The sequence below is a fragment of the Capsicum annuum genome, chromosome 10 (genome assembly GCF_002878395.1).
Source record: "Capsicum annuum cultivar UCD-10X-F1 chromosome 10, UCD10Xv1.1, whole genome shotgun sequence".
Lineage (NCBI taxonomy): Eukaryota > Viridiplantae > Streptophyta > Magnoliopsida > Solanales > Solanaceae > Capsicum > Capsicum annuum.
In genome coordinates this window covers 123,096,256-123,107,937 of record NC_061120.1, presented here as the reverse complement: position 1 = coordinate 123,107,937, position 11,682 = coordinate 123,096,256, and positions in this window count along the sequence as shown.

Sequence of the window (11,682 nt, the reverse complement as noted above, 5' to 3'; positions counted from 1 at the left end):
ACTTTCCTTAGGTTATAGCTCTTCCTCTTCTTCTACTTGGATGGAGGGAATTCGTTTTTGGGAAGTTTGAATAGGGGAAACTGGGTTTGGTTGAAGGAGGATTTGAATTAGTGGCCTTGGATTTGGTGGAGTGTAGGATCTTTGGTTTTGAGGGATTTGGACTTGTGGAGGGTTTGGTGGACATATTCTATCACATAGTCTATCAATCCCCGCTTTCATTCTAATCACACCACCCTTCATAGTAACCATTTCACTCCTCTTAGCATCCATATAACACTTCATGTCTCTCCTCATAGCATCCATATCACCCTTCATATCTCGGGTAAGTGCATCAAATCGAGCCATCAAGGCTCTCAAAATATCATTACCCAAGGGTAGGGATGCCGTACCCTCGAATTCTATCTCAATTGTACTTAACTAAAGAAAAAAAAACATCAAGAGAAAAACCTACAAAACGAACAAATACGTTAGTTCAAAAGCCTCACCCTTTCACACTCGACTTTACCTATACTTGGTCTTTCAAGTATTGAGACCTTGGCAAATATTTGGCAAGTGAATGAGGGATGATTCTACTTTGGTTCAGAATTGATTTTTGTTTGAGATGACCCAAAGAAAAATAGCTTTCAGACTTGAACCAACAAGATACTACGAATTAAAAATGAGAAAAAAACACAAAAATCGAAGACACGAAACAAAACAGACTCTAGACTAATTACCAACCTAGTAGGTACTTACTAGTTTGTTAATTAGTGATAGAATTTATATAAAAGAAACTAGAATAAAAAATGAGAATCTAGATAATCTAACTAGGAACTCAATTTGGCCGTTTAGCTAATGATGATGTGGCATTCAATGATTGGACGTTGAGCTTCAAAAAATTTTCAATCCCAAATGTCAACTCTAGGCTTAACACAACTTTAGGGAAGAAGGATGATGATTTGAGGGGGAAATAACAAGTTTTGGAGCCCTTTTAAGTCTCTAATTGAAATTCAAAAACAATGCCCCCCCTCTTTTGTACTTGGATTATACTTGAATTATTTCTTTTGTCTCTTCTTTCTTTGGATGAATATGAATATTCCAAGGAATATTCCTTTACAAACACCAAGTACACTCTCTTTATTCTCCTTTTTGGGATCAAACACACTCTTTGAATATTATTCCTTAGCAAAACTTGATGAAGATGGAAGAACAAGATGAATATTTAAGAGTTGACCAAAGTTTGACCCATAACCAAATGAACACTAATCTCCAATTTTATTTTAGATCTAGGTTCCTTAGACCAAGGTGAGCTCAAATATCAACAAATAAGTCACAAAACACGTCACCCACGCAAACCCGAAATGGATCTAACTTCTTCAAAGCTTCAAAATGCCATAGCCATGGTGAATCTAGCTCAAAATCGACCAAATATTGTTCCAAGTGTAGATCTAGACTCCCTAGGTGCTAGGGAACAAGGATGTAGCACTTGAAACCTACAAAACACAATAAAATTTAGTAGATCTAACCAACAAATTTCGGATCTACACAAACAACACAAGACAACACCAATTTTTTTTGAGATTTTCAGATTTTTGACTTTTTTTTTTGTGGATTTTTTTGACTTTAGACTCTTTTTTTATGAAAATTTTCTAAAATCCAAGACTTAGAGCTGTGGGAACAACTATAATAAATTGATATTGATACCAAATGATACACTAAAACAAGCTAATAACCGAATTTAAGGACTTGAGACACAAAAATCAGCAACCACAGGACAAAGAAAACAACACATAGAAAGGAGATGGAGAAGAAGATTGCATAAATGTAAAGGATAGGTAATGAGACCCTCACCAACACCAATGGATATCACCAAGTTGTGTATCAAACACCAAGACACACAACACCAATATTGGATTAAACCTCACTCTTAGGTGGACCAAAGGGATCAAGTCCTTAAGCACTACCTTTCTTTGCCAAAGTGCCAATACAAGATTGACCTTTATTCTAATGTCTTTTCCAAGACCTATACCTAATATAAGAGAAAAATAAACTAAGAGTAATACTCAATTTCAATTCATCAAAGTCTAAGGAAAATAGAAGCGTCTATTTATACTATTACATAACAATGACTAAAATGCCCTTAATGAGGGCTTGAGAAAAGGGCGCCCCTTGAGTGTTATTTTGGAGTGTAAAGGTCCTTAATGCCCTTAATGATAGATTTCTCTTGAGTTTAACAACACCTCCTCCTTTCTTCTCTTGACCGAGGCTTCAAAATACTCCAAAAAGGTCTTCAATTGCTTGCCAATCCCGAAGCTTAAACCTTGGACAATGTCTTGTGCTCTTGGTGCTACTTGTTCTTGTATCACCTTTTTAGATTCTCCAAGATAAGAAAGAAATTTAAAGGGCAATCCTTCACGCCATAATAGCTTCAAATACTTATAAATTTCCCCTCTATGTCTCAAAATATCCCAAGCATTTTTAACAACAAACTTACCTGTGCTTGTGGTAGTCCACCATGGTTTGTCACCTTTGTTCACTAGATTTACCTAGATTATATTGTTCCTGATATGTTCTACAATATACTCAAGGACAAAATTCTATATTTTTTCAAAGTTCCAACTTTCTTCAGTAAGAAACTCATCTCTATCTCTCATTACATGACAAGTCTGAACCTCAGATTAGTGGGTGTAAATAGGACCTAATTTGGACCAATTATCATACCAAATACTAGAGGTACCACCCTTAGATTTCAACCATATAGTTTTCTCAATTTTATCTCTATTCTCTAGCATAAATTTCCATACCTGAGAACTTTTCTTCCACTGAGCAAGTAAGGGTGTCTACTTCTTACAATAGTTGTTCCAAAATAATTGAACCACACATGGTTCTGAGTCCTTAATATCCACCATAGCTTGGCATACTAGCCCGTGATATATCAAATATAGATCTAAAATTAAGCTCTCTTCTTATTTAGGAAGACATACCTTCTTCATGCAGACTAATGTTTGCTCCTACCTGGTTTCATATTGCTCGAGAAAATTTTGGTAAATATTCTATGAAATTATTTAATGAAAAAAAGATGAGGTACTATAGCAGATAAGACATAAATAAGGGTTCTTTGAAGAACACTTGTAATAAGCACTTTCTTACCTCTATTATAACGTCTTTCTTTTATAAGCTTGAAGTTTATTCCCTTTAGCTCTATCAATTAGCTCAGCATAGAGCTTATTATTTTTCAAGTAATAGGACATCCTATATACTTCATAGAAAAAGAACTGATGTTCACACCTGTACACTATTCCACCTGATTAGAAGTATTCATAACTGTATTTTGATGAATATAGTAGATGCTCTTCTCTCTATCTACTTTCTTCCCAGATTGCTTCTCACAATCTTGTAACGTACCCATAATCTTCTCTAACTAATACATATTAGTAAAAGTATAGATAATTGTATTATCAATATATGCTATATGATTCGGGTTAGGCACCCATTTAGGCATCCCATACCCTACATATTGACCATCTTTAAATAAAAAATTAAGAATCTTTGCAGATAAGATAAAGAGAGTTAGGTTAATAGGGTCATCCTATTTTACTTCCCTGGTAGAGTACAGGAAATTATGAGATTGTCCATTAAGTAAAATAGAATAATAATTATTAGAGATAAATTTTCGAATCATGTCAATGAAGATATTGGTAAATCCCATCTTCCTTAAGACTATCATCAAGAAAAACGAAGAGACTCTATCATAGGCTTTAGTCATATCAAGTTTAATGACTACATAGAAGGTTTTTCTCTCTTACCAATATTAATAACTAGTTCTTGTGTAAGAAAGACATTCTCAACCGTACTCATCCATTTGACAAATCTTGACTGGCTAGCAGAGATATGCTTTGGCAACAAAACTTTTAGTCTATCATGAATGATTCAAGAGAGAATTTTATTGACAAAGTTACTCAGACTAATAGTTCTCTAATTAGAGAAAGTTCATACATTGGCTTTCTTAGAAATAAGGATCATATTAGTGTATGTAATAGATTTAGGTAGATAATTACCCACAAAGAAATCATGTATCATTCTAAGAATATCGGGACCTACAATGTCCTAACATACTTGGTTAAATCTGCCAGATAAATCACCAGGTTCACAAGAACTATCCTTATTGAGGATGAAAATAACATTCTTCACCTTAACACTATCTGTGATGACCCTCGATAATGAATTATATTATTCCTTAGTCAGTTTAGGGATATGGGAAAACAAAGAGAAATTCGTAGATTCTCTATATTGTTTGAACTAATTTTGAAAGAATGCAACTGCTTCAACAACTATCTCTCCGCCATCACCTAACTAGAAATCTTGACAATTCTGAATCTTACTCACCTTTAATGTCTGTCTTCTCCCCTTGACCACTATGTGAAAAAATTATGTTCCTGTCTTCATTTTCAAACCATTCATAGCCTGCTTTTTGCTGTCAACAACTTTTCTCCAAACATAGATATTTATTTTATTCAATTTTAGATTTTTTTCATAATTATTCTATTCCCAATAGAAGGATCTCTTCAAGTAACTTCTCTTTAATCCTTGCTATCTCTTATCTAATTATCAGCTACTGAAATATGTCTCCATAAAGTCTCTGTACTCCATAAAGTTAATACCTTCTTCATCTTCTTAATCTTTCACCTGTAACGTACTTTACTTGATTTTGTTGTATGCTTTAGCTCGATTGGCCCATGATTTATAATAAATATAAATAAACTGTACTCACTCCTATTTACCCTTTTGGTATAGATCCTAGTTTAAGTGATACCCATAGAAAGTGATCTTATAGTTTAGAGTTATTAAAGCCGTGGTGAGATTCCCGTTTGGAGCATGCTCCCCACTTTATCTATCCTACTTATATATTAATTTTATTTTAGAGACAAATATATTATGTACCAGTATTGGATTTTGATTTAGAGTCGTTCTATAATTATGATACTCCTTAGGATTTTGAGATGTATTGCCAGATATTGAATTGATATTATTGTTGGTTTGATTTTATTCTAAAGTATTATTTTTTGTTTTATTATTTAATCTTCAAATTTATTCTATCTTAAGTTGGACTTATCTACCAAGGTTGGATCAACGCAGTTGTCATCATGACCTTTAAATTTTGGATCCTGACAACGAAGGTCTTTAGATTTTACTACACTATCAAGAAAGGCTACAAAAAGAATATTTCCCATAAAATGAAGAGTCACACTCAATAGGCTACTAGCCACACAATTCTCATTCTCACGTACAAAAGTGTAAGAGTTAGCTATTTTACCTTGTAGCTCACATGAACTATAGTCTTCATCTTAACGTGTGTTTGGGCAGCCCACTTGCTTCCTTAGACCTACCATACGATCCAATATTTCATTCACCATAGCCATGTCTCGGGAAATAGTGTCAAGGTAGGCCAAAATGACACTGGTGACGTTGTTGTCCATGGTTTAAGAGGTGGAAGCCTTAGGTTCCATTGAAATTGAACCTAAAACTAAAAAAGAAACAAACCTACAAAATGAACAAACAAGATTAGTAGTAAAAGTTCCTCACCAACACTCGTAGACACTCACTTTTGTGATCCTCACAATTGGAGTGACGATTATTGAAAGTTGCTTATACTCCGGTAGTCAATAATATGCTAATTCTACTTGGTGGCTAGAATAGGTTCTTGTTTGATTGACTCAAGACACAAAATAAAATCTACTTACAAACTTGAAACAAAGATGTTACGACAAGTTAAAAATGAGAAAAGCCCATAACAAAGGCTAAACACGAATGAACGAGCACAAAGGCTAACTAACAATCTAGTAAATGGGTACTAGTTTGCCAATTAGTATTGGAACCAACGAAATTGAAACTAAGGAACAACAAAAGGAAATTACAAAATCTGAAATTTGAGCCTTAGGTTGTTTTGAAGGTGGTGATGTGGCAGCCACGTGGCAGCCTTGGATTGGGCATTGGAAGTTGTTGAAATTTTTGAATTTTTTTTATCTCAAAGTTGTATTAATCAATCTTCAATTTTGGATGATTGGAATTTTGGATATGGTGGAAAACAAAAAAGACTTTGGATCCCTTTTAAAAATTCAAAGAGGGTTTGACTCTCTTTTGGTAAGACAACCTTTTTGGAAGTCTTGTCTCCTTTCCCTTTTGGGACAATCTTGAAAAGTGCCTTTACTCTTTTTTAGTAACAAGACTTGTTGGATCCTTTTGTTTTCATTCTTCTTTTGTGTTGTCTTGGAAATGTTTCCAAGACAAACAAATACCACTCTTTCTTTCTCTTGAATTTTGGATCAAACAACCCCTCTTTGAAGATTCTTCTTCAACACAACATAAAGATGGTAAAAACACCAAGAACACCTCCTTTGATTTTTTTTGGAGTTCTAGGTGCACATTGGGACCCCAACCATCAACAACATATGTAAAAGGTCAAGTCTTCAACAACCAAACATCAACACAACACCTAACCAGCAATACACACGCCTTCATCTACAACAATAACAATCTTCCCAAAAATCCAAACACCACTTGGAAATGGCTCAAATTTTAGATTTTGACTCTATTAGTGTTGGTGAAGAAGGAAACAATAGTAGAAACAATCAAAACACACAAAAACACAAGAAACTTAGGCTTCAAATTTTGGCCTAAACACGAAAATGGGACAACTTTACTATTTTTGGGGTTTTTCAGCTTTTCAACACTTTTTTTATTTTCAAGTTACCAAGCCCAAGATTGATCTCGTGGAAATGAAATCACTAATGACTCTAATACCAAATGATACAAGAAATACAATGGAATCACGAAATCATACTCCAAAAATAGTCCACAAACTACAAGTAGCCAAGGCCCTTTGGAGACCACTCTCGGATTCAAATAACAACCAATAAAATGAGATGAACAAGGGTGTTTAACACACCAAAACAACAAACCCAAACTATGTTAACAACCACAAGATGAACAACAATAAGATGAACAATAACAACAACTCACAGGTTGGATTACTAGAACACAAATACATACACGAATATAAAAATTAAAAGGAAAGTTAGTGAGGCATGGATTATTACAAGATTAATAACCAAGTGTATTTCAAAACTAACCCCTAATGAATGTAACAATCTATCCCACACTCTTACGGTGATCTCCAAGGGAATCAACTCACCTCAAGATCCACCGTTTCCAAGCAAAAAATAATATTGGCTTTTCCAAGCCCTAAACTACAATGGCTATTTCAAGCCCTAACTAAGAACTACACTAAGGTGTTCTACTCTCAATAGAGAGGATTTTCAATGTCTCAAAATATCATTATTCATAAACTGATGAGAGAAGACCTAAAAAGTCCTAATTATAATATATTACAAAAGAAGACAAAAAGACCATTTTTCCCTTAATGAGAGAGGCGGCCATGGTATGTAAATACACCATGTGCAATGTCTAAAATACCCTTAATGAAAGGGCATCCAAGGTCTGTTGGACTGGAATGAATGACGCCTCTTCAATTCTCTCAAAACCAAGGATGGTTTATACTCTAAGCCTGTAGTTCTCGGGTTAACAACAATGTAAGCATCCAAGAATCCTTCCACACATGGGATTGCTTTAAGTCATGCTCAAAATTGGCCTTCCTTGCATATCTTTGTGCTCTCGGGGTGACCAAGTCTTGAGCTTTTAGGTGTTGTCCTCCAAAGATATCATCAAAAGTTAAGGCGGTCATTTGACTTGTATCATATGGTCATGGGGATTTCCCAGGACTTGGTTAGGGGGACACACGAGCACGGGTATATAGTCCTTGATGCCTACCGTTACATGGTTGAGTCCATAAATTCTAGAATTAAGACGGTGTTGCATGTTGATGAAAATGGAAGGTTCAAGTACTTTTTTTATATTCTATGTTGCTTGGATTCTTGGTTTTCAACAGTTGAGAAAAGTCATATCCATCAACGAGACTTTCTTGAGGAGCAAGTATGGAAGATTTTTGCAATTGGAGGTGGCACAGGATGTAGAGAATCACATCTTTTATATTGCTTTTTGTGTATTGGACAAGGAATGTGATGCCTCATATGGATTTTTTTTTGAACAAATGCATAGTTGTGTCGAAGATACGGAAGATTTGTGTATTATTTTGGATAGGCATCCAAGTATCCAAAATATGGGTTCAATTTTCTACACTTCAACTCACTTTAGTTGTTGCATGAGGCATCTCAGAAAAATATTCAAAACAACTTTCACAATGAAAGGGTCGTGTCTCTTTTTTATAAAGCAGCTAAAGCATATGTTATAGTTGAGGTTTTGGACCATTTCAATCAAATAAGGGATGTGTCATCCAAGGCAGCACAACATCTCTAACGTATCGATTTCAAGATATGAAGCTAGATATTTTGTCCAGTAAATAGGTACATTATTATAAATTTAATATCATGTTTGATTTACAAGTTTGTAATACTGTATGATGCATGCTAAGTGATTTTTTTGTATTGGTATAATATTATAATGCTAAGTTTATAAATATCAATGAATATCAATTTGAAGAATAGGTTATTTTCTCATTAAATAGCATATTACAAGTTCAATACCAATGGTCATGGTGATGTTGCCACGGTCGATCTTCAGATAAGATCTTGTACATGTAGAGTTTTTGTCTTGGCCAAAATACCCTGTGCACATGTTATTACAGTGCTTCGAGCCTAATATGGTGCATAATATGGAACTCAAATTTATGAGTACTTATCTCTATATTATTCGGTGGAATGAAGATATAATGACATATAGTGAGAATATTCATCTGGTGCCTCCTAAAGAATCTTGAGTTGTTCTTGTAAAGATTTTGAAGAGATTAATACCTCCTCCATATATTGACCTAAGAACTATCAAATCAGGAAGAATGTGATATAAGAGGAGGCGTGGAGTCAGAGAATCATTTCCATCAAGAAAATATAAGTGCTCCGTATGTAAGAACACTGGCTATAAAAATACATGCTCTGATCGTAATGCACCATGATCGTTGTAATAGTAAAACTTGTGTTGTTGTTTGTTATGGACTTTGATAATTTTAACTCATTATTAGGAATGTAAACGTTATTATTTATTATATAAACAATATGTTTTTATTAATTTGTGAACCAATAAAAGAAGAAGGTAATAGAAACTAAATACAACAGACTACAAAAATATTTTCAGCAGATTACCCATCTGTTACAACAGATGGACACTTGCTAGAAGTACACAATATAGTTCATCAATCTGGATTGTGTTCAACCAACAAATGACCAATCTGTTGCAATAGATAGGTGATATTTTAGCAAAACTCAAAATGCTTGCTACTGGAATGTGTTCTTCCAACAGATGATACATCTGTTGCAACAGATCTGCTGAAAGAACACAATACAGTTCTTGCCACTAGTTTGTGTTCTTCCAACGGATGACCAATCTATTTCAACAGATAATTTATTTCTTAGAAAAACTCAAAACTCTTGTTCTTTCTACAGAATTCAAAATTGTGCCAACTCAAACCTACCTCCAACCCTCAACATGTTAAGAAAAAATAATAGATAAAATAAAAATTAAATAAGAAATAAAGTCAAAGTCTGAGCTAAGATAGATTTTTACAAAAATACAAAACAAAACAAAATATAACATACATTACATTAGGTTTAGGTAGATTCGATGTAAATAAAACAAAATACATACTCTAAAAGAAAAACATAACCTAATTATTATTATTATTATTATTATTATTATTATTATTATTATTATTATTATTATTATTATTGTCAACCGTCCAATCGTTAACCGACTTTAGCAGGGCCTTCTTTAACCTTTGAGTCTCACGAAGCATCCTTTCTACCATGGCGCCCAACTCCCACTGGATTTCATTAACTTTTCTTTGAAGTTTTCGCACGGTGTCGCGTAGAATCGCCATGTCCCAAACCAGATCAGTCATATCTAGAATACACATGCATTAACAAAAATGTAAAACACTAAAGAAAAGAAAAGAGTACGAATGTAATACAACGTATACTACCAAATTGTAGTTTTACAAAAAAACATACCACAACGGATGAAAAAGGAATCTGCTCTTAGAAGAGAAATGGTTAAAGATGTAATAGTATTTTATGAAAGATAAGATGTAAGAAAGAAATAAATTGGAGTAGACTAAATGGGTAAGGAGGGACTTATTTATAGAGGGAAAAATTGAATGTGTTAAGAAAAATTGAATGTGTTAAGCAAAAAGTCACGACTATTTACCTCCATTTTATTAACTACATGCCTTAATTAAATCAAATTGGTGACTTTTCGATTATTTAAATCATACTGGTGAAAATTTATGACTTTTCACCTTTTTAATAGTAACATTAGTTCTTAAAAATTAAATAACTTTTTTTCTTAATTAAATAATCAAAGACTTTACATTTTCAATAATCGTTTTTTAATAATAACCATTTTTATTGAGTTTTTCCAATAGATAGTCCATCTGTTGCAACAAAAAAACCCATCTATCGTAATAGATTATCCATCTATTGCAACTGATGGGTCATCTATTGTATAGATGGACTATGTATTGCAACTAATGGGTTATCTGTTGGAAGAAATCAAGGCAGTGTTGCTACTGGTTTGACTTCTTCCAAAAGATGATCCATTTATTGCAACAGATGGACCATCTGTTAGAAGATCTGTTTTGATTTTTTCCAACAACTGATTCATCAGTTGCAACAGATGGAGAATCTAGTTCATCAGCTATTTTGAGTGTGTTAGATAAAAAGTCACGACTGTTCACCACCTTTTTAATAACTATATCCCTTATAATTCAAACTGGTGACTTTTTTATTATTTAAATTAAAAAAAACTAGATTTAAAAATAAAAAAGGTAAAAAGTTGTGACTTTTCACCCTTTTAATACTAACATTAGTTAGTAAAATTAAATAACTAATTTTTTATGGTTTTAAGTTATGTTTATCATTTATTTCCTTAATATTTATTTATGAATCATTTTTATTTATTAAATAATCGAAAAGTCATGACTTTTCACCTTTTCAATAACCATTTTTTATTAATAACTGTTTTTAGTCAGTTTTTTCAACAGATGAACCATCTGTTGAAATAGATTGATCATCTATTGGAAGAATATAAACTAGTGGCAAGAACTGTATTGTGTTCTTCCAGTAGATCTGTTGTAATAGATGTGCCATTTATTGGAAGAACACACTTCAGTAGAAAAGGGTTTGAGTTTTTCCAACATATTACCTATCATTTGCAATAGATTGATTATCTGTTTGTTGAACACAAACTAGATTGATGAACTGTATTATGTTCTTCTAGCAAATGTCCATTTGTTGCAACAGATGGGTAATCTGCTAAAAATATTTCTTATTGTCTGCTGTATTTAGCTCCTATTACCTTTTTGTATTGATGGAAGAGTTAATGAAAACATATTTCATATAATAAATAATAACATTTACATCCCAAAAAATGAGTTAAAATTATCAAAGTCCATAACAAACAACAACACAAGTTTAATATTACAACGATCATGGTGCATTATGATCTGAGCATGTAGTTCTTTTGTGGCCAATGTTCTTCCATACATAGAATTTATTTTTTCTATACGGGCATGTAATCTAACATATTTCTTATTTGTTGCAACAGATGGGTCATCTGTTTGAAGTACTTAATCCAGTA